At 43.3% G+C, this 23,366-nt stretch overlaps 1 long non-coding RNA gene across 1 annotated transcript in view; it reads left to right on the top strand.

The window, feature by feature from the left end:
* Positions 1-20,047, top strand: part of LOC120231677 — a 41,274-nt gene extending 21,227 nt beyond the window's left edge. The window contains exons 2-3 of the long non-coding RNA XR_005528384.1: positions 18,098-18,262; positions 19,250-20,047. This is a non-coding gene — a long non-coding RNA (uncharacterized LOC120231677). The remainder of the gene's footprint in view (positions 1-18,097; positions 18,263-19,249) is intronic.
* The last annotated feature ends 3,319 nt before the right edge of the window (positions 20,048-23,366 follow it).

Here is a 23,366-nt window from a genome sequence, read left to right as displayed (position 1 = left end):
CCCCCCCCCCCCCCCCCCCCCCCGTGCCGATACCTTCCCGTCTTCACTTCCCAGCTGGCCTTCTTACGCGCATTCCAGGGCTGCTGTTCCCAGATCTCTCCAATTCCTTCAAGTGTGTTTCCTTTCTCTCCCTGCCTCCACTCTTCGCGGATTCTGTCACTACCCCCACCTCCTACGGGGCACATGGACACCATCCTGAGGAGCAGTCAATGGCTTCCTTTCTTTTTTATTTATTTATTTGTTTGCTTGTTTGTTTATTTGTTGTTTTTTTTTTAAAAAAATGTTCTTATTTCTTTGAGAGAGATATACAGTATGAGCAGGGGAGGGTCAGAGAGAGAGGGAAACACAGAATCTGAAGACAGGCTCCAGGCTCTGAGCTAGCTGTCAGCACAGAGCCCGATGCGGGGCTCGAACCCCCGAACAGTGAGATCATGACCTGAGCCGAAGTCGGTCGCTTAACCGACTGAACCACCCAGGCACCCCAATGGCCTCCTTTCAAACCTGACACTCCCATGCCATGACCTGTTGTTAATCCATCTCCTCTTTGTGGGAGAGAAATGGCATGTACTCTCTTCTCAGAGGCTAAACACCTCTGGCCCCTGGGTTACTGCATCTCAGTCCCTTCCACCTCTGTTCCCTTCACTCCCCGCTTCTGCCTACAGTCCTAGCCTTCATTTTTGGATAGTCTCTTGCCCCCTTTCCATGAGCTCCCTCCACTTAGCCAACAAAACCATCTATGCGTCTTCAGATCTAAAATCATCTTCTACCCTCTATGGCTCTCTCTCCTGACACTATGCTGTCTCCCTTCTTTCTCCATAGCTAAATTTTGTGAAGAAGGACGCTGTTTTCTCTTCTTCCTCTGTGTGCTTTCCTTGGGTGATTTCATCAGTGTCCATGGCTTTGCCCAACATCTGTCTCCAGTTGTGACTTCTCCCTGTTCTCTACTCCTGAGGTTCCATGATACTTCCAATTTAATGTGTCTCAGATGAAGCACATTGTTCCTTCCCCAACCAACTTGTCTTCTTCCTGCCCCCTCTTCCACCTTCGATAATGCTGTCACCACCTAGGCAGTCTCTCTCCCCAGAAAACCCTCACCGTCATCCTTATTCACTGCCCTCCCTCAGCCTCCGCATCTAATGAGTCACAAAAGATTTTACTGGAAGATAGTTCACAGCACACACTTGTTGGTTTTTCTGAGATGTGTTTCTCAAGTCTGCCTTCCCTCCTGTCAATGCTTGCTGTCAAAACTCCTCACGTGTGGTCTGACGTACCGCTCCCACCCAGCTGGTCTCTCCCTCCCACTAGCCTTGAGTCTTCCAGCTCATTCTTCAATTTGTTGTCAATGTAGTTTATTTAAAATGGAAATTCTTCGAACCTACACGGGTTCTTTCACGTCCTACAGACTAAAGTCCAAACGCTTTAAATCCTTAGTATGGTCCATGGAGTTGTTATAATCTACCACCCACCTCCCTGCTAGCCGCAAGGCTCACCTTGACAGAATTGTGTAGCTTTGCTTGTGGGGTTTCTGGAACAGGTGCCCACAGTCCAAGCAAGTTATATTTCTAACCCTTTCCACATGATCACTCTCACAATTCCACTCTTTTTTTTTTATTCAAGTATACTTAAACATACAGTGTTATATTAGTTCCAGGTGTACAATATAGTGATTCAAAAATTCACATTCCTCAGTGCTCATCACGATAAGTGTTGATCCCCTTCACTAATTCATCCATCTCCCCACACTGCTCCCCTCTGGGAACCATGAGTTTGTTCTCTATAGCTAAGAGTCTGTTTCTTGGTTAGTCTTTTTTTCCTCTGTTCATTTGTTTTGTTTCTTAAATGAGGGAAATCATATGGTATTTGTTTCTCTGTCTGACTTATTTCACTTAGCATTATACCCTCTAGACCTGACTGTGTTGTGGAAAATGGCAAGATCTCATTCTTTTTTACTGCTGTGTAATATTCTACGTGTGTAGGGAGGCCTGGGTGGTTCAGTTGGTTAAGTGTCCGACTTGGGCTCAGGTCATGACCTCATGGTTCATGGGTTCGATCCCTGCGTCAGGCTCTGTGCTGTCAGCTCAGAGCCTGGAGCCTACTTCGGATTCTGTGTCTTCCTCTCTCTCTGCCCCTCCCCTAATCATGCTCTGTCTCTCAAAAATAAACAAATGCTAAAAAAAAAAAAAAAATTCTACAATGTATTTTATCCAGTCTTTTAATCTCTGCCAAAGTCTCTTTTCACTCAACTCTCTTCCTGACAGATTCTGTATCATTCTTTAAGACTAAACTCAAGGATTCTGCCTACTGGGGTGCATGGGTGGCTTGGTCAGTTGAGCATCCAACTTTAACTCAGGTCATGATCTCATGGTTTGTGGGTTTGAGCCCCGTGTCAGACTTTGCACTGACAGCTCAGAGCCTACTTCAGGTTCTAAATCTTCCTCTCTCTCTCTGTCCCTCTCCTACTTTCTTTCTCTCAAAACTAAACACTAAAAAGTAAAAAAAAAAAAAAAAAAAAAGAATTTTGCCTACTGTGCAGCTTCTTTCACTTCCCGTAGGCTACTTATTCACCTCCTGGTGCGCATCAGCTGGTGCCTACCCTCTATGGAGACGTTCCAAACAGTTTGTTGAAAGTATGGTTATGTACAGGTGGAAGATGCAATAAACTTATAGCATTATGGATGAGCCTAGAGTGAAAATTCTATGTATATGTGCAGAAATATGTTGTTATATGGAAGGTGATTTCTCTCACTCAAGTCAATTACTTTTTCTTTTAAGATTTTTAAAAATGTATTTATTTTTGATAGCCACAAGTAGGGTAGGGGGAGAGAAAAGGGGACCGAGGATCCATAGAGGGCTCTGTGCTGATAGCTTGACAGCAGCTAGCCCAGTGTGGGGTTCAAACTCACAAACCATGAGACCATGACCCCAGTAGACATCAGGTCCTCAACCGACTGAGCCACTCAGGTGCCCCTCACTCTGCTCAATTTCCAAATGGCAATTTTCATTTGATTAATATTAGCTATAGGTAGACAGATGTGGGCCACAGGTGAATGCATTGTCTTTCAAAATTATAAATGTTTGGTTATATTAAATCTAAGTGAAAAAAATTTTTAACTTTATTTTTTTTAAGTTTATTTACTTTGAGAGACAGAGAGAGGAGGAGGGGCAGAGAGAGAGGGAGATAGAGAATCCCAGCAGGCTCTGTGCTGTCAGCACATGTACTGTGAGATCATGACCTGAGCCGAAACCAAGAGTCGGATGCTTAACAGACCGAGCTACCCAGGTGCCCCTTTTTAACTTTATTCTTATCTATCTTGAGAGAGAGACATAGGGAGTGAGCAGTCTCTGTGCTGTCAGTGCAGAGCCTGATGCCGGTCTTGAACTCACGAACTGTGAGATCATGATCTGAGCCTAAATCTAGAGTTTGACGTTTAACCAACTTAGCCACCCAGGTGCCTCTAAGTGAAATTTTTGTCAATAATAAAGACTTTGGTGATCATTGCAATGGTGCTTCAAATTTCTGTTTTATGAAATAAATGAATTGATCAAAAGACTTCTAGAACATATATTCCAAGTGTGGTTCTTGTGGGGACACCTCACCTAAAGACCCGAGGGACACAGTGATTGTTCCGCAGATGCACTAGAAGATCAGCAGACACTGGGAACAGTGTCGGCAATAATTTACGGCTGGCTGTGGTGACACATAATGATCAGGACAGACAACAGGCATTGTGGGAGGTGAGAGATGGGTGAGGTCAACTCAGGCTGAGCGAAAGGAGGGGAGGGTGGACCCACTGGAGGGACAGCTTTGTGGAGACAAAATATTAATAATAACTGGAGAAATTTATGAAAAAAATTAAAAGCTTTCACAATGGGTAGGTTTTTGAACTGGGGCCAAAAAGGAGAAGAGAAATCAGGGAAAGTTAAGTATGGTCAATAGTTTTTATTATTTATTAAAAATGTTTCTTTCTTTAGTTTTGAGACAGAGAGAGAGAGTGTGAGCAGGGGAGGGGCAGAGAGAGAGGGAGACAGAGTATCCCAAGCAGTCTCCCCCCTGTCAGCGCAGAGCCTGATGCAGGACTTGAACCCATGAGTCGTGAGATCATGACCTGAGCTGAGATCAAGAGTTCGACACTTAACTGACTGAGCCACCCAGGTGCACCCCCTTCCCCCTTTAAAAAATGTTTAATATAGTCAATCGTTTAAAGCAAGAACAAGCATATTTTCTGCAGAGATCCATGAAGACTGTCTGAGGGGTGGGTGGGGATGGGGGCAGGAAGGATCTTTGGAGTGAAAAGACAGAAAAAGTTGAGTGTCAGGCTGGGAAAGGTGGATACTACTGAGTGTTCTTAGTGTGCGGAATCATGTATTGAGAATTTTGAACCAGGAACTGAAGCGTGTCAGTGCATGGCAATGTCTTCCTCCTTCAAGTTCTTGCTGCTTTTCATGACTCCATGAATGTGGTCCTAGGGAAAACATGGTTACCTCCCTGCTGTGCACAGGGGCTCCTAAAAAGAGGGACCTCGCTTCATCTACATTTGAAGTTTATTCTGCAGGTCATGGTGAGTTGCGCCTCCTGACCTCCAGAAGTTCATATTCTCAACCGCTCCGGGGTAGTCCAAGCCATTCCATTAGCATATCTGTTCCCTGAGACAGATACTTTTAGCGGCAGATAGCCTGAATCCATTCAAAGAATGCACCTGTTAGATGTAAATCTAGATCTGGCAGCCATGTAATCCAATTCCAAGACAGCCGAGTCAGGCTGAAGGCTGAACTCTGCGGCACAACAGGAAATCTCTTGACGTTAGGCTCTTGACAGCTGCTTCGCAAAGTTAGTGACTTGAAGGTGTTTCTATTCACCTGGATACTTTAGTTTGATGGATTCGTGGAAGTGATCTGGTGCTAAAGAGCACGCTCCCACCCTTGTCGCCTCTTCTTTCCTTCCCTACCTTAGCAGTATTATTTTATTAAAAATTTTTTTAAAAATGTTTTATTTATTTCTGACAGAGAGAGACAGCATGAGCAGGGGAGGGTCAGAGAAAGAGGGAGCCACAGAATCTGAAGCAGGCTCCAGGCTCTGAGCTGTCAGCACAAAGCCCGACATGGGGCTTGAACCCACGAACCCTGAGATCATGACCTGAGCCAAAGTCGGACGCTTAACTGACTGAGCCACCCAAGTGCCCCAGCAGTATTATTTTAAATGCCTCATCTCGGGTCTGGTATCACAGAGGTAAAGAAATCAAGTACAGTTTCCTTCTTCTATTAAATGTACATTTCAGGGACGCTGGGTGGCTCAGTCAATTAAGCGTCTGACTTCGGCTTAGGTCATGATCTCACTGTTTGTGAGTTTGAGCTCCACATCGGGCTTGCTGCTGTCAGCTTTGGATCCTCTGTCCCCCTCTCTCTGTGCTCGCCCCCACTCTCTCTCTCTTAAAAATAAATAAACATTAAAAAAATTTAAAAAGTGTATATTCTAGAAAGGAAGATAAATACTGAGTAAATAAATTCATGTATATTATATGTAATCATATGAAAATAATATATATGTATATATAGTTTCATACAGTGATGAATGCTTGGAAGCAAAGAAGGCAGGTTAGGCTTGCAAGGTGATGGGGTGGACAGGAAGATCACTCTGAAGAGTAACATCAAAGCAGAGACCTACATTGGGTTGGAGGGCATTCAAGTCATGATTTGGGCGGAGAGCATTGCAGGAAGAAGTGGAAGAGACTGAGGCTTGGCCAAGGAACAGCAAGAAGGTCAGTGTGGCTGGAGAGGAGAGATCTAGGGGAAGAAGAATAGAATGAGGAGAAGAAGCCAGTAGATTACTATGGACTTGCAGGCTATGATAAGGACCTTGAATTCTGAGTGTGATGGGAAGCCATGGGAAAGAGCTGAGCAGGGGAGCAAGGTGATTTGAACTATAGTTTAAAAAAATTACTCAGTCTTTTCTGCAGAACATACTTTGTTGAGGAGACAGAGGGATATAGGAACACCAACTACTTGGCTATCATAGAGTAGAAGTGACAGCTGATGGTGGCCTTAAGTATGGCAGTGGAAGTAGTGAAAGGTAACAGGACTTAGTACATGTTCTAAGGGACTGACAAAAGACTTGATAATGCAGATATGCAGTAGGAAGGAAAAAGAGGTGTCCTGAATGACTCCCAGGTTTGAGATTTGTGGGGTCATTTTCTGAGCTGGGGAAATTAAGAGAAGAGGTGCTTTAGAATGGGAAATTAATAGCTCTGTTTTGATAAGTTTAAGTGAAGACATTGAGTATCAGATAGACAGATATAGTAGTCTGGAATTTAAGAGAATGATCAGAGCTGGAGATACACTTTGGGAATCACCAATTAGTAGATGGTATTTAAAGCCATGGATTAGGAAGAGGTCACCTGGAGAGGGAGGTGCTCACTTTGAGGCTGGGACTGAGCTCAGGGGCATATAAATATTTAAAGGGCAGTATGAGGATGAGGAGCCAGTAAGGAAGACTGAGAAGAAATAGTCAATGAAATAAGAGGAGAGCCAGAAGGATATGGTGTCTCCCAAATTATAATATTTCAAGAAAGAACAGGTCGTCAGTTGTGCCAAATCCTGTTGAGTCATCTGGTGAAATGAAGACAGAAGACCAGCTGTGAGATCTGACATCATGATCATAACAAGAACAGTTATAGTTAAATGGCAGGGATGAAATTCTGAATGAAATGGTTAAAGAGAAGATGCAAAGAAATGAGGACACCAAGCATGGATCATTCAAATTCTGCTGTGAAAGGGAAGAAACTATGAGAAGGTGGGGCCAAGCATGGATTTTTAAAGAGGGAGCTATTTTTAAATTTTTTAAAATTATTTATTTATTTATTTTTAAGAAACTTTTTATTTTTTATTTTTTTAAATAGTTTATTGTCAAGTTGGTTTCCATATAACACCCAGTGCTCATCCCCACAAGTGCCTCCCTCCGTGCCCATCCCCCCTTCCCCCCCCCCACATCCATCAGTCCTCAGTTTGTTCTCAGCATTCAAGAGTCTCTCATGGTTTGCCTCTCTCCCTTTCCCCCACCATTTTCCCCCTTCTTCTCCCCCATGGTCCTCTGTTAAGTTCCTCCTAATCCTCCTATACGTGCAAACATATGATATCTGTCCTTCTGTGCCTGACTTATTTTGCTAAGCATAACACCCTCAAGGTCCATCCATGTTGCTACACATGGCCAGTTTCATTCTTTCTCATTGCCATGTAGTTTTCCATTGTATAGATAAACCACATCTTCTTGATCCATTCGTCCGTTGATGGACACTTAGGCTCTTTCCATGTTTTAGCTATTGTTGAGAGTGCTGCTATGAACAATAAATAGAATACTTAGATGAAAGTAGTGCAAAAGAGGGAAAAATTGATGAATCAGAAGAAAAAGGAGATAATAGGAGTTGCTAATCTCTTAAGTAGGCAAGCGGAGTGGGTTGAAGAGAGTAAGTAAACAGTTGACCTTAAAATGTAGGAAGTAGGGAAAAGAGATGAATACTGATAGGCTGGCAGAATTGGGCTGTGGGAAAGCTAGTTCATCTATGCTTATTGTTTTTATTTTTTCTAATAAATAAAGCAGTGTCATCAAAGAGCAGTGTGGGTCATTGAGAACCTTGGGAAGAGAGGAAAAGGTGTGAAACAGTCATTTGGGAGGATCAGAACCTGATTCAACGGGACATTTGGTGTTGTTAGGAAGTTTTGGAAAGCAACTTGAGATGTTTGTTCACAAAGTTAAAATAGAAACTACATTTGAAATGAAACCTGTTTGTGCAGTTGTGTTCTTTCTTCCGGTCACGTTCAGCTGGAGGACAGATGCTAAGCAGATGGAGGCTTGGTTGTAACCAGGTTTGGGAGTTTTGCCAAGTGTGTTCTGCAAGGGAGGGAGAGACAGAAGGGGGTTGGTGGCGTGTGCAAGGGGGAGAAAATCTGGATGGATCATGGACTGTAAGAATGGGGAGGGAGGGGAAGGAACACCTTAGGGGGCTGATGGACAGTGACAAAATTTGGTGGCATAAACAGACTTGGGGTGATGTGTGGTCTAAGAACTGTGCACTTTTGCTCTTGTATCTTGTTCATCTTTCCCTTTGTACATGCCGCCACATGAAAAGACTTCTGAATTTCTAAGCCTCGGTTCATTTCCTCCATGAAATCATCCCTCTAACTCTGCCCTTAATTGGGGTCCCCTTTCCCTCAACTCCTGTTACACCTTATTATACATTTTATTCAAATGTATTCATGAATAATGATCAGGGACTAAGCATCGTTAGAAGCACGGGGAACAGGAGCATGAGCAAATGCAGATGTGTACCTGGACCGTCATGGAGACACATGCTCCATATTACAGAGGAACTTCATCACACAAGACTTAAGCATTCCCCCAAATTTCAAATGTGAATATTTTTTACACTTAGATGTACGCCCCTGAAAAGCAGGACATTTGGCCATAGCAACTGCAGGGGTTCAATAAATACTCGTTGATTCCTTGAAGATGTTCCTTTCAAAGGTTTCCAGGAAAAATAGTCCGGGGGTGGGGAAGGCCCTAGAAAAAGTTTCCTTGGAGGACGTGGGTTTGAATGTGTTGTATCTACCACATTTGGAAAAACCTGGAATAATTTCAGAATGATAATGCCAAGGAAGCATCCGGGCTGGATGGAATAATAATCTCTTGTGTTTGTCCCATGATTGGTTAGGACCATACATCCCAGGTAGCCCAAGATCTATGTTTTGCATGTTTCTTTCCATATTTAAATTAATTATCTTGAAAGGCTAAGCTATAAGTGTGATGGTCAGATCTAAGTAGAAGGAAATACGCAGACATCGCAGTTGTGGTTACCCGGGACTGTTTAAGATTTGGTGCTTAAAGGACAGTTACCAGGAAGTGACCATGTGTTTGGCTCCAGCACAGCTGTGTCCTTACCAGATGTGTATGTTTGTTGGGGACTTTGTGCTAATGATTCAAAGAGGCTCTAGAACAGCATGTGTGCCTTCTTCAAGGAAAGCCCATTACTTACAGAGCACATTTATAACTATTCACAGGTAAGCCAGCCAGGTGGAGTCATTGTTTTACATAATGTGAGAAAACTCTATCAATGATTAAATCCATTTCGGGAAATAATTCAATGTAGAAAGTGTGAGTGTAAGCCCAGCTATTTAGTTATGACGTAGAGAAATATGGTGGACACCAAGTAGTAGAAGGGCTCAAGGTCTTTTTTTTAAATTTTTAATGTTTTAATTATTTCTGAGAGAGAGAGAGACAGTGTGAGCAGGGGAGGGTCAGAGAGAGACGGATATACAGAATCCGAAACAGGCTCCAGGCTCTGAGCGAGCTGTCAGCACAGAGCCGGACTCGGGGCTCTAACCCATGAACCATGAGATCGTGACCTGAGCCGAAGTCAGATGCTTAACCGACTGAGCCACCCAGGCGTCCCCAAGGTCTTTTTATTCCTTGGCATAAGGTCCAACTGGTGAGAAATATCCAGTATTCTTGTTAGTCCAAATGAAACATCTCTGTCTGCAGTTGGGTTTGGAAGTGAACCATTGGTTTGGATGTTGATGATGTGCTTGAATGCTAGGCTACAAACTGTAGAAATGGTCCATAAAAGTATAGTCTTTTGAATGCTAGGGCCCTCTTAAATGATGTGACTTGAGAGATCCTATAGCTGATTCTGCTGCCATATATCCCAGTTTGGTGTGTGATCACTTTATTTGAGAAATGATAGAATTGAGATGTTCCACCTTTCTGTCACTCTGTCCATTACACGGAGTTGCGTTGATGGACTTGTTTTAGGGCTTGGGCTTCCCTGTAAGAAGTTATCCTGGTGTCTCAACGAGACCAACGTGGCCTTCAGCTTGTAGGTGAAGACACATTCTAGGGGCATGGGGTGAAGTTAGAAGTCATGGGTGTGCCCTTACCCTGTTGTACGGACTGCTGTGGGGATCATGGGAGACAGACAAGTGCCACTGACTTTCTATCCTTTTGTGACCCCTAGATCACAACCAAAAAATTCACAGAGCTTCGGAGCACTGGCTGGTGATGCTGTAACTAACAGAACCTGCCAATGACAATTGTCACAGTACAGAACTTCGAATCAAGGTGCTTCTTGGCTTGTAAATGGCCACCTTCTCCCCTTGTCCCCACGTGGTCTTCCCTCTGTGTATGTCTGTGTCCTAATCTCCTCCTCCTATATGGACACCAGTCAGATTGGTTTAGGATCCATATCCCGATGACCTAACTGAACCTTAGTTTCCTCTTCAACGACATTACTGCCAAATAAAGTCACATCCTGTGGTATCGGTGGTTAGGATTTCAGCGTAAGACTTTGGCTGGGGGGCACAGTGTAGTCCACCTGGAGAATTTTGAAATGAGTTCCCTTCTTCATGGAATCTACTAATTTAGGTTTTAAAATAAAACCACATAGAGATCCAGCAATTCCACTTCTGGAGATGTAGCTGAAGGAAATGAAAACACTATGTCAAAGGGATAATCTGCACGTCATGTTCGTAGCAGCATGATTAACAATAGCCAAGACATGGAACCAACCTAAGTATCCATTGATGGATGAATGGATAAAAGTTGATATAGATTCACACCAGAAATGGTATTCAGCCATGAAAAAAGGACAGCGTGCCATTTTTGACAACATGGATGGACCTTGAGGGTGTTACACTGAGTGAAATAAGTCAGAGAAAGACAAATACTGTGTCATCTTACTTATATATGGAATCTAAAGCAAAAACAAAAATAAGACCCAAGCTCACAGAAAAAGAGATCAGAGCTTTGGTTACCAGAGGTAGGGGATAGAGGGACAGGGGAATTGGAGGAGGGTGGTCAAAAAGTACCAACTTCCAGTTATAAGATGCATAAGCACTAGGGAAATAATGGGCAACATGATGCCTACAGCTAACACTGTTGCATAATATACAGGAAAGTTTTTTTTTTTTTTTTTTAAGTTTATTTATTTATTTTAAGAGAGTGAGCACGGGAGGGGCAGGGAGAGAGGGAGACAGAGAGAGAATCCCAGGCAGGCTCTGCACTGACAGTGAGACACGGGGGCTCAAACCCCGTGAGATCATGACCTAAGCTGAAATCAAGAGTCGGATGCTTAACCAACTGAGCCACCCAGGTGCCCCAACGGGAAAGTTCTTAAGATAGTAAACTCTGAGTTCTCATCACAAGGAAAAAAATATTTTTTTCTATTTTCTGTCGACAGGAGAGGATGGATATTAACTAAACATACTGTGGTGATCATTATGTGATACATGTAAGTCAAGTCACCTTAAACGTAGGCAGTGCTGTGTGTCACTTACATCTCAATAAAAGTGAAAGAAACGCAATGCCACACTGATTCCATGGAGAGTAGCAATGAATTTTCTAAGCTCTTATGTTAGGTGTGTTACCCAATTTTGCTAGGCCTCCGGGGTCTAATCTGAAATATGGTGTTAATAATACCTGCTTTAATTTCTCTGTCTGATGATCCATCTGATGAGGTGTTGGCGATGAAAGGGATTGGGAAATATCAATTACTGTACATATAAAAATATTAATGTTGGTAATAACAGTAATGAAATTATAAAATACATATCTTGGGGGTACATTCTGTGGGCTAAAGCTCCACTACTTGGAAAGGTGTCTGACGGTTGTCTCTTTCTTTTTTTTTTTTCTTTTTCTTTGTTTAATTGAAGGATTGCTGTCTTTTTTCTACATAAAGAATCAGCATTGCTCTTTTTTTAATATTTAAAATTAAAAAAATGTTTATTTTTTGAGAGAGAGAGTCAGGGTGCGAGAGGGGGGAAGGCAGAGAGAAGTGGAGACAGAGAATCCGAAGCAGGCTCCAGGCTTTGAGCTGTCAGCACAGAGGCCAACATGGGGCTTGAACCCATGAGGCCAGCAGAGAGATCATGACCTGAGCCAAAGTCTGATGCTCAACTGACTGAGCCGCCCATGTGTCTCTTGCTTTTGAATAATGGCCGCATAGCCTACCATTTATCTGTCTGATAAGATTTTTTTGAGTGCAAATATGTCTGAATATAGAAAAGAGGGAAACCCAGGCAATGAAGTTCCCTGTGTTTGTCTTTATTTTGCTTTTGATATTGGCCATTATTTCTTTTTCCACTCTGACTTGCTTTCCAGAAATTATCTTGGGGATATTTTGGATAGAGAAATTTTCTAAGCTGGTAATAGCCATTTTATTGTCGCAATTTTTTCTTTTGCTTGTAGAATATACTTCTGTTAGAGGTTACAGTCTATGAAAATGAGTAATAATCTCACTTATTGTGCATCTGTTATTAACTATGGAGCATATGAAAGAAAAGAAGGAATTTTAAGCTTGTTTTACATGACTCAAGAGTGGAACTGAGCTCAACAGATGTAAGATATGGGCGAACAGATCTCAATTCACAAGAAGGAAGAACTTTCTAGCAGTCAGAATATAGAAAATAGAGTGGGATACTTTCCTAGCAGACTCTTTTGATGCAGTCTTCTTCTAAGCTGGAAATCTCTCAGCCTCTGCTTCTAATACTGGCTAGTGTTTCAAAGAAGATAATTGGGAACACAGCCTGAAATGGCCTTGCCAGACAGCCATGCTAAAAATGTAGGCAGTACTTGGTGTGGCTGGCCTTGAACCAGTGTTTGGTTAACTCTGGGATATTGTGGGATGAGTGAGTAGGGGGTCCATAGAATGGTGAGAGATTGACAGTGGGTGATCACTGGGTTTTAGTCACTGATGTGAGATGCATATTTTCTAGAATCAGAAAATGGGAGTGTCAGGAAATCACAAATATTACCTATAGACATAACTAATCCCCTGGCTCCTTTCTGAAAGGCAAGACCTTAAGTAAAATCAACAGGTCCATTTGCAGCAGTGAAAGAAGTTGTGTACAAGTACATGGTGTTTGATAGTCTTCTCCAGGAGGGAAGAAACCAGTCAAGATCGAAGTATATCTGGATCAAACCCAGGGTGACCGTAAAACCCAGTGAGAGATGGGATATCTAGATGGCCTGACTCTCTCTCTTTGCCACATTCAACCTTCTTTCCCCACCACTGCCCACCAGTGGCACAGAGAGGTGGGTAAGGAAGAGCAAATATTTACTGAAAGGCTGTTATGTGCTAGCCACTCCATACATCCTAGCTCACTTAGTTCTTACTATCATCTTCTGTGGTTGGCAGACAAGGAAACAGTCTCAGGGAGATTTGTCGGGATCTGTGGCTGGATCTGACTCCGTTAGCCTGTGTTTTTTTTTTTTTTTTTTCATGACACGTGCTGGATAAGAAAAGGAGAAGGAAGATGACAGCAGGTGTTATACTATACCTGCTGGTTAAGTATTATTCCTTTTGTTAATTGTATTGCCCCAGAGATATAAAATTGCTGTGACGGTCTTTGAATGCTGCGATGGTCCTTCCTCACTGTGACATTCAGAATCCTTGTCAGAGAATGCCTTTTTCTTTTTAAAAAAATTTTTAATGTTTATTTAGTTTTGAGAGAGAGAGCGAGAGCGAGAGCGAGAGCGAGAGCATAAGGGAGGGAGGGAGACACAGAATCCAAAGCAGGCTCCAGGCTCTGAACTGTCAGCACAGAGCCTGACGCAGAGCTTGTACCCATGAACTGTGAGATCATGACCTGAGCTGAAGTCGGTTGGTCGTTTAACCGACCGAGCCACCCAGGCACCCCAATGAGTGCCTTTTCTAATCAACGAAATTCTTAATTAGTCTGTCTTGGTACTCTGTTAACTTTCACCTCCCTTGTAAATCCTGGAAGTACTTGAACATCCTGGAACTTTTAACCTCCATTTTGAGCTCTGCATCCCACCTGTCCCTGCTATGGCTTAGGTGACTCCTCATGATGATGGCTAGGTCAGAGTTTATCAGACATCTGTTATTCATCTTTAGAACTCCACCCGATTCCACTCTTATCTCTATCTGGATTCTTATTTTCAGTTACACCCTCTCCCTACTCCCTCCCTCCACCAATCCTCATTCCTGACCTCTGCTTTATCCCCTTTCCCATTCATTGTTACAACATGTCCTTCCAGTGGGGGGGGGAGGGGTTAACTTAATCATCTAAAAAAAAAACCCCCAAAACCCAGAGCGTGTCAAGTGACAGCTTCTCAAAGTCCCTAAAAATATAGGCCATGCAGACTGAAACTGAAGAGAATGTATTTATGACACCATCTACTTTACCTTCCCTGACCTGACTCAATATCACTCGGGCAATTCTTCACATCCTTTCAGATTCTTTATGGAATTTGGATCTTAGGCACACATGGTATTGCCGCCTCCCTTTTTCACCCAGCACGCTAATAACATAAGATATTACAATGTAGCTTTTAGTACTTGTGTAGGTTTTCATGGATGGGTACCATTTTAATTTAACCAATGCTTTGTTACTGTACATTGACGTTGCTCCCCATTTTTTCTTTCTTTCAACTGCCCCGATGGGAATATCTCTGTGGCTAAGTCATAGCTCAGTTTTCCGGTTATTCTCTTAGGGCAAATTCCTAGAAATGGAAATTCTGGCTCAACTTACATGCATGTATTTAACCCTACTGAAAGAGGTTGCCTAAGTTACTTTTCAGAAGGGTTATCTCAGTTTGCTGCCCCAGCGGAAGTGTGGGAAAGGTTCCCGTAAATAATTTAAGAAGAATGATATGGTTCCTCCTGGCTCATCACCTAATGAGTCATGTGCTCTTTGGTGAACCAATAACCTTTATCGCTCTCAACGTGATCCATATGTAAAGTCAAGGTTTTGGATTAGAACTCCATCTTCCTCAAGCTGTCGTCCTGTGGTGCTGCTTTCACAGAGTGGGGGTAACTGCACTCCTGAATGTTCTTTGGGGTTCTCGAAAAGGACTGTTCTCAAAAGGGAAGTTGGAGAATGGAGCCTTAAAAGACTTCTCCTGAAGTCTTCGCTGTGGGGAAAGAAAGAATTTCTTTGTGGCGCAAAAGACTTTTAACCCAATTGCCTTAAATCTTGTCTGAGTTTCAGTGAACAATGTCGGCTGAGGCTATTACCATTGTTCCCTTTGAGGGTTATCATTTACAGATGAAGAAATAGAGGACGTGGCCGGCTGGAGACCAGCTGAGCCTTAGGGGTGAGTCAGAGGTTAGGGAGGAAAGTGCTAGACTTGTCTGTATGGGGCCAGCGACACGTAGGCTAGTCTCCAATGCAGAGAATGTTCTGCCCTCAAGAGACAGTTCTGGGTTTATCTAAAGAGGTGATGGGGACTAATAGATTAAGTTCTTCCAAAACACCATCCTCCAACAGGTCCCTGGGCACAGGAGCAGCAGGGCGCTCTTTCCCGGATCCTCTGTGGAATCTCTGCGTTTTTTTGTTTTTGTTTTTTTTCTTACCTCTGGCTGTGGGCATTCAGGTCACCAGGTATCCCTGCAAAAGGACGAGACCTGGGAAACACAGAGAAACTCAGACACAAGCCGGTAAAATCAAGTTGCGAAGACTCATAAAATAGCATCAAGAGCAGCAAGGGGGCGCCGGGGTGGCTCAGTTGTTTAAGGGTCCAACTTCTGCTCAGGTCATGGTCTCGCGGTTCATGAGTTAGAGTCCCGTGTCCGGCTCTGTGCTGACAGCTCAGAGCATGGAGCCTGCTTGGGATTCTGTGTCTCCCTCTCTCTCTCTGCCTCTCACCTACTCATGCTCTCCCTCTCTCTCTCTCTCTCTCAAAAATAAATAAACATTAAAAAAAAAAAAGAGCAGCAATGACTTCGGTTTGGCTTAAAATGTATTGAGCAGCAGCTAGGCATAGGTCCAATGAGGGCAGCACGAGAAGAGTAGCTGGCTTACAGCTAAGCGTTCAGCATGTGTTTCTTGGACACCAGGCTCCAGAGGTAGAAAGATAAACAGCCACCAAGCTTCCCTCAAGCCGCTCAGAGTCCAGCAGAGGAAAAAGAGAAGAAAACAAACACAGCAGCAAAATCATAAGTTGAAGTTTATACAAACACCAAAGTGGTGCTGAGGAGGGAGTGATTAACTTGAAAGTTGTGCTAGAATGAAACTTCAAAGTCCGCAGTGTTGGATGGATTGCAGGTGCAAGCCCCTTTCAGAACAGACGGATGCCTAAACTTTTCCCCAACGTCCATTTGTATGTATCAAAGCCTATATGGTTTCATTATAAGACCGAATATATGTACTTTAAAATCACATTTGATATTTCAAACCATTAAATTACCTACTAGTGTTTTTCCTTTTCCCTTTTCTTTTCTTTTTCTTTATTTTTTTTGGTAGCAAAGTTAAAAAGCATTCTTAAGTGAATAGGGCCCCTGGATTGAAGAGTCATTTGTTTCTAACAAATTGACACTTCATTATTTTCCATTGGGAGCAAATGTGCGACTCCTTTTGCTTCTCTGTGGCTAGTTACCCAGAACAGGGAGGCAGCTGCAGTTGGGGTTGGGGTGTGTGTGTGTCCTCTAAACTGGAGAAAATGCAGAAATACTGCAGAGGTTGTGTCTAATTGTCTTAGTAAATGAAGTAAAGGGTAGGGCATACTTACTGGAATATAGGACTGAACTGACTTTAACACTATGTAAAAGCAGCTTTGGGATTATGTGTCTTGAGTTAGTTTTCCAGTTCCTAAATTCTATAATTGTGAATTTCAGTGTATCAGATTTCTGCGTAATGAGGTGTGTATGTGAGTTACATATACGAATCCACTTCCTATTTCCTAAAGGATTTGTGACATTTGGGAGAACTTTGTGGGAGATTAATACTAGAAAATTCTCTTATCTGTGGAGAAGATAAACAGTAGATAACATTAATTATCAGAATGTGTCTCTTGTAGAAAATAGTTGGGGAAATCTGAGGTCGAGAACAGCAGATGTGCTCCGTATAAAACGTCAAGTGCTATACTGAGGGAACTCATTGACCAACAGAATCAAGATGGTGGAGCAGGTGGTACGCAAGATTTGTGTTGGAAAAGTCCTCTGTAATATTTCCACTTTTTATTCAGCTTAATTCAACTGAATTTCAACTATTTAAAGATTTTCTGATTCTCTTCCAGTGCCAAATAGAAGGATTACCTCATTCAACATGGTTGAAATATTCTTCGAATAAACTATGAAAGTGCTACTCCAAAAGATGTTGAAAACTGCATGTGCCGGGAGTTAGTTCTACATTTAGAAGCAGGGGCGCCTGGGTGGCTCAGTCAGTTAAGCGTCTGACCTCGGCTCAGGTCATGATCTTGCTGTTCCTGAGTTTGAACCCCTCGTCAGGCCCTGTGCTGACAGCTCAGAGCCTGGAGCCTGCTTTGGATTCTGTGTCTCCCTCGCTCTCTGCCTTTCCCCCACTCATGCTCTGTCCCTCTCTTTCTCTCTTAAAAATTAAACATTAAGAAAAAGAAACGTATAGGGGGAGAAGGGGGAAAAATAGTTGGGGAGAGGGAGGGAGGCAAACCATGAGAGACTCTTGAATGCTGAGAAAAAACGAGGGCTGATGGGGGTGGGGGGGAGGGGAAGGGGGGTGATGGGCATGGAGGAGGGCACTTGTGGGGGTGTTATATGGAAATGAACTTGACAATAAACTATTAAAAAAAAGAAAAAGAAACGTATAAATCTGATGGAAAAGTAAAAACATGAGTGCTACTGTATGTCTTAGTGTAGAGACCTTGAATACGTACAGAGCAAAGGCTTCTGGGAGACCAATACACATTTCGGTCAATGAAAATATGTGCAAGTTCTTCTGCCCCGAATGCCATGAAGCTAGTGAGGAGTACTCCTCTTAATTCATTCTTGGTTGAAATGGGGCACAAGAGAGGAAGTGAGTCACTGAGGATCACAGACAAGGTGATTGATGATTTAAGCAGAAAGGGGCTCGAGAACTTTCTCCATATTAACCGTTAGAAGGAAGATCCCTGACACCACTCCCTTTTATGCCACTCAGGCCATCTGATTTCCCCGAGCTTTGCTCAGGAAAGTACGCAGATACTGGAATTTGGCTTTTCGTGTTTCTAGGCACATCTGTGGGAAAGAATAACCAGTTGTTCTGTTTTCACATACTTCTTTTGTGAAAGAAGCACTCTTTCTGAGTGCTTCCAGAATATCTGAAGTGAGGATCTCCTCCCCTTTATGTTTTTAATCAGGTGCTTCAGAATGGACATGAAGGTGAGTCTGTCACCAGCAGATTGTGAAGGGGGTCCGTGTTCTGAACACATTTCATTACTGTGATTCGTGATTTGCTTAAGTCCCCCGACAAAAACAGGATCTGAACGTTGCTGCTAAAGAGGCTCCCTATAATTTCCCAAACAGTGAATATTTGAATGAGTATTTCCAAAGTGTTGGGCATTTTCAGAAACCCACGGAAGCGAGTATTTGCAAGCAGAGACTTCATCTGTTCCCCCTGTGCCTGGCACAGCGCCTGGCATAAATGCTCGTTAAATGGATGAGTGAGTGAATGAATGAATAACTGAATGATGGGGTCGATTCATGCTTCATCAGATTTTGTAACCCCACTACCTAGTGCAATGCCTGCCCTAGACAGTCGATAGAGCTCATGTTCCTGGGGCGCATGGGCTTCTTAGTCGGTTCAGCATCTGACTCTTGATTTCAGATCAGGTCATGATGTCACATTTTATGAGGTCAAGCCTCGTGCCAAGCTCTGAGCTGGCTGCACAGAGCCTGCTTGGGATTCTCTCTCTCCCTGTCTCTCTGCCCCTCCCCCGCTTACACATGCCCTCTCTCTTTCTCTCTCTCTCAAAATAAATACCCTTAAAAAAAAAAAAAAGAGGCTGTGTTCAGCAAATTGATAAAATCCCAGGAAACATTCGGTAATTGACCTAAGGATCCCATTTGATTATCTGTAACCCTGAACAATTATCGATTGGGATTGCTATCTTTGCTCAATTACTTGCTCACATAATACTTTTTTTTAAAAAATATTTTTTATTTATTTCTAGGAGAGAGAGACAGCGTGAGCAGGGGAGGGTCAGAGAGAGATAGGGGGGTACAGACTCTGAAATAGGCTCCAGGCTCTGAGCTGGCAGTCAGCACAGAGCCCAACGCGGGGCTCGAACCCACGAACCACGAGATCAAGACCTAAGCGAAAGTCGGACGCCTAACCGACTAAGCCACCCAGGCGCCCCAAAAAACGTTCTTAAGTGAATAGGGCCCCTGGATTGAAGAGTCATTTGTTTCTAACAAATTGACACTTCATTATTTTCCATAGGGAGCAAATGTGCGACTCCTTTTGCTTTTTAAAATTATGTTTTATTTATTATTTTTTTTTTATTTTTCAGGTAGCACTTGTCAGACTCTGAGGGTCCGCTGATGGCAACATTGTATGTCCCAGGCTTCTGCTTGGCACACTTCACAGAGGTGGCATGGTTTTAGCAGGTGGATCCGCAGAGAAGCGTCTGTGGTTACCATTAGGCTAGAAGAGAAGTTCGTGTGCTGGGACTTTACGGTAACCGGCTAACCAGAAAGAGCTCCTGCCAGCCCAAGTACTGCCTCCTCGGATCAATTGGGATTCTCCTTCACACAGCCTACCCCTGCTCAGATGGAAAACCCAGCTGGGAGGCACAGAGAGAGCTGCAGACGGGAAGCAGACCCCCTAAAGGCAGCCCAATAGCTGATGCGAAGTGAGGGGGAGACGCAGAAGAGTACTTCCTCCTGCTGATGTCATTTGCCATTCATGGAGACCGATGAGACAGGCATTGCCACTATCCCCATTTCACAGGAAACCCAAGGCCCAGAGATGTCAAGTAAATTGCCAGGATCGAACAGCTGGCAAGTGACAGAACAAAGATTCTAGCTCAGGAAGTCTGACTCCGTTCTTAACTCCCAGTAACCACTATATTATGTTGTGTTCCCTTTACTTGGCAAATCTTCATTTGCAGAATTTGGAATAAATCGCAAATATTTACTTGAATATGATGCATCAGATGCATCATTTGAACGTTTCTTTTTAATCAAATAAAGTGTCCTTGCCTGTAAGAAAACTCCCATAATACAGTATCTTAGAGAGTGCACAACAGATGACTAGTTAAAAAACACCCCTGAGACCGGGGCACCTGGGTGACTCAGTCTATCGAGCTACCAACTTCGGCTCAGGTCACGATCTTGCGATTTGTGGATTGGAGCCCCATGTAGGGCTCTGTGCTGACAGCTCGGAGCCTGGAGCCTGATTCTGAGTCTGTGTCTCCTTCTGTCTCTCTGTCCCTCCCCTACGCGTGCTGTCTCTCCCTCTCTCTCCAAAATAAACATTATAAAAATATCCCTGATGCCTATTTAGTAACTAGTACTAACAGTACCTCAAGGACTATGGTACTGGTCTGAGAGAGTAATAAAATCAACGGCCACAGTGGTTTTACACACTAGGACTTCTCCTTTGCCGTGAGCTCTCTAGGGATGGGATTAGTTGAGAAGAGTCGCTGGATTATTCTGGAGCCTGCCAGGTTCATGGTAACCTGAGAGGTTTTGGTTGGCTTCTACTGGCCACTGCTTTCTTTCTTCATCCTTATACGCTTTGAGAACACGATAGCATTGGAACATTCCAGTAACGAAAGCAAACTCAGAGATTAGACATCATGAAGACATGTGCTTTCGTCAATGAAATGCTTCAAAGTATATTGCTGTCTCACCTGCGCTTCTGCTTCATTTTTTATTTTATACTTTGAAATGTGAGATAAGAGAGGTCCTGTTATAGCCTTTATGGTTACTTCTTTGACCATGTTTGGTTTGGCAGTTCAGAAAAAAATCAACGGAAGGATCGCATTTCAATGGCATAACACCTAATCCTCAGGCAAACGATTTGTCCACGCTTAATATAAAATACTTATGATGTATTGTTTGATGTAAACAGTAGTTCTAATAAAATGGTGCCTGAGGTACTGTTCTTTAACTGGTAATACCCTGTTTGTGTTGGCCTGTACACATCGGATATAAAGCCATTATGATAAAATATATCTTCTTCAGCCTGATAAAAACGCAAACTAGAGTATAGGACGCATATTGGGGGAGAGAAGATGCTATAAAACACAAAGCCCCTTATGGTATTCCGAGTTGACCCCAGGGACAAGCCAGTCAGCCCTCTAGACGGAAGCTTCCCAACCTCCTTGGAGGAATGTCCATGTAATCATTCAAGGCCCTTTATTTGAATCTACTACTGTGCCGAACCCAGCTACATTTACCTTCTGGGTTTGCGAAGTTTTTATACATGGGAAGGAACGGCTGCATTAAAATAGTGGATTTCAAGCACAAAAGAAGGTTAAAGGAAGCACATCCAATTCAGCCTACCCTGGATAGCAATCTCTGCTCTCAAATATCCACTTGTTATAACCTTTTTCTCCAGGACCCCGTGCTGCTTAGAAGCATGCAAGGTTAATAATAGCAGGCAAAAAAAATGCTAGGTATTTCAAGATGCAACATTCATCTTACTGTTGCACTAATGCGGAGATGACAGAAAGTCACTTTCAACCTCCTTTCCTGCTGCTTCTATTACCTGCGTGTTGTGAGATACTCCTCTAGGTATTGGAGAATGATCCAATACTGTTTGTATGGTGTTATATGAAAGACAGGCATATTCGCCATTATCCTCAACTGATATAATGCTTGTAAATCAGCAGAAACTCCACCTCAGTCCACTTCTCTGAGTCTCTGAGGAGCAGACGCTCAGTTACAGCGCCGTGCGCGGTTCATCTGGAGACTCACTTCCAGGACACCGCTGATTGAGAGCCTTCTCAGTAATTGTCACCTTAGCCAAAGGATGAGAAATCACAGGGTCTGACCTAAAGTGACTTGCATTTTCAGGTTTCTGCCTTATCCTGACTCATCAGTTAATTGTCCAGAGCTGTAGGAGAGGTCACATTTGAACCACATTTGAAGAGAGGCTGCTACCCTCTTTGTGTGGATTGCAGGTAATGTCCTTCTTTGCCAGGAAAAGACTCCTTCGAAGAGCAAGTTTTCAAAGTTGTTTTTGACTTGGGTTTTTATTTTGATGGTATTTATAAATAGATCAAGTACTTAACTCCATGAAAGTATCTTACCTTTTTTTTAAAAAAAATAAATGCTTATTTATTTATTTTGAAAGAGAAAGAAAGAAAAAGACAGAGAGAGAGAGAGAGAGAGAGAGAGCGAGCGAGCACATGAGCAGGGGAGGGCCAGAGACAGAGGGAGAGAGAGAATCCCCAGCAGGCTCTCAACTGTCAGCAAAGAGCCAGATGAGGGGCTCGAGCTCATGAATTATGAAATCATGACCTGAGCCAAAATCAAGAGTCAGATGCTTAAGTGACTGAGTCACCCAGGCGCCCCATGAAAGTATCTTGCCTTTGACCACGAATCTGGAAGTAAAAAATAAAAACCGCGGGGAGTCTGGGTGGCTCAGTCAGTTACACGTCTGACTCTTGATCTCAGCTCAGATCATGATCTCTTGGTTTGTGGGTTCGAGCTCTGCATCAGGCTCTGTGCTAGCAGTGCGGAGCCTGCTTGGGATTCTCTCTCTTCCTCTCTCTGCCCATTACCTGCTTGTGTTCTTTCTCTCTCTCTCAAAATAAATAAATAAGCTTAAAAAACTGAAAACAGAAGTGGTCACAAAAGGGAGAGAAGAGGGAGGATGGAAAGATGACATTTCTTTTGTTCAGGTTAACGGTGTTGCTTAATTAGCACAACCCTCTTAGACACTGTGCTTATCTTCACTGAAGGCCACAGCGACAAATGTGCCCCCAGCATCCACAATGACTTCGGATCCAGAATGGATCCCGTGTCCCTGGACACTACGAAGGAGGCAGTGAAGTCAGTGCGAGGACTCTCTCGGCTCCCACCCTCCTATCCCGGGCCTTCAGGAAAGAAGCCTAAGTTCTTGTTAATTGAGGGAAGCTCGAGAAAGAACGGCCAGCTCATTTTGGAAGTCTACTTTCAGACTGGGTCTAGAACTAGAACTCAGAGCCCAGTACTAACTTGACCCCATCGGCATGTGTTCAGGTATTCGGGTCAGACCAGCAGCTACGTTTGAGGCTTTCCAGGGCTTTCTGCATCCAGGGCAAGTGAGATTTCCGAGGAGGTCACTTCCCAGATCAGATTCCCACTGGCAGCAATGAAGCTGGGTGCCGATCTTGTATAAGAGTTGGAACTCAGATCAGAGATGGAAGGAAATAAGGAAAACTTTTAGTGACTGGAAAGGAGGCACCCCTTTGCTCCTGTGAAAACTTCTCTCCAATTAAATCCTAAATGTTTCCCTAGCCTTCCTTCTTTTTCAATTTTTGGTCCAACGCCCAACAGTGAAGCCAAGGAGATCCTCCTTTGTTATTATCTTCCTGTCCCAGCCATGAGTGAGCACTTATATTCTCCCTAGAGTTTAAATCTTTTCTTCAATAGGCTTTAAGACTCCTTACAAATTCTTCTGTGGATTTGTAATTT

This window comes from Hyaena hyaena, unplaced genomic scaffold (assembly GCF_003009895.1).
Source record: "Hyaena hyaena isolate Hyena2069 unplaced genomic scaffold, ASM300989v1 scaffold_60, whole genome shotgun sequence".
Taxonomy (NCBI): Eukaryota; Metazoa; Chordata; class Mammalia; order Carnivora; family Hyaenidae; genus Hyaena; species Hyaena hyaena.
The sequence above is the reverse complement of the archived record's forward strand: the minus strand, read 5'-3'. Positions and strand labels throughout refer to the sequence as shown.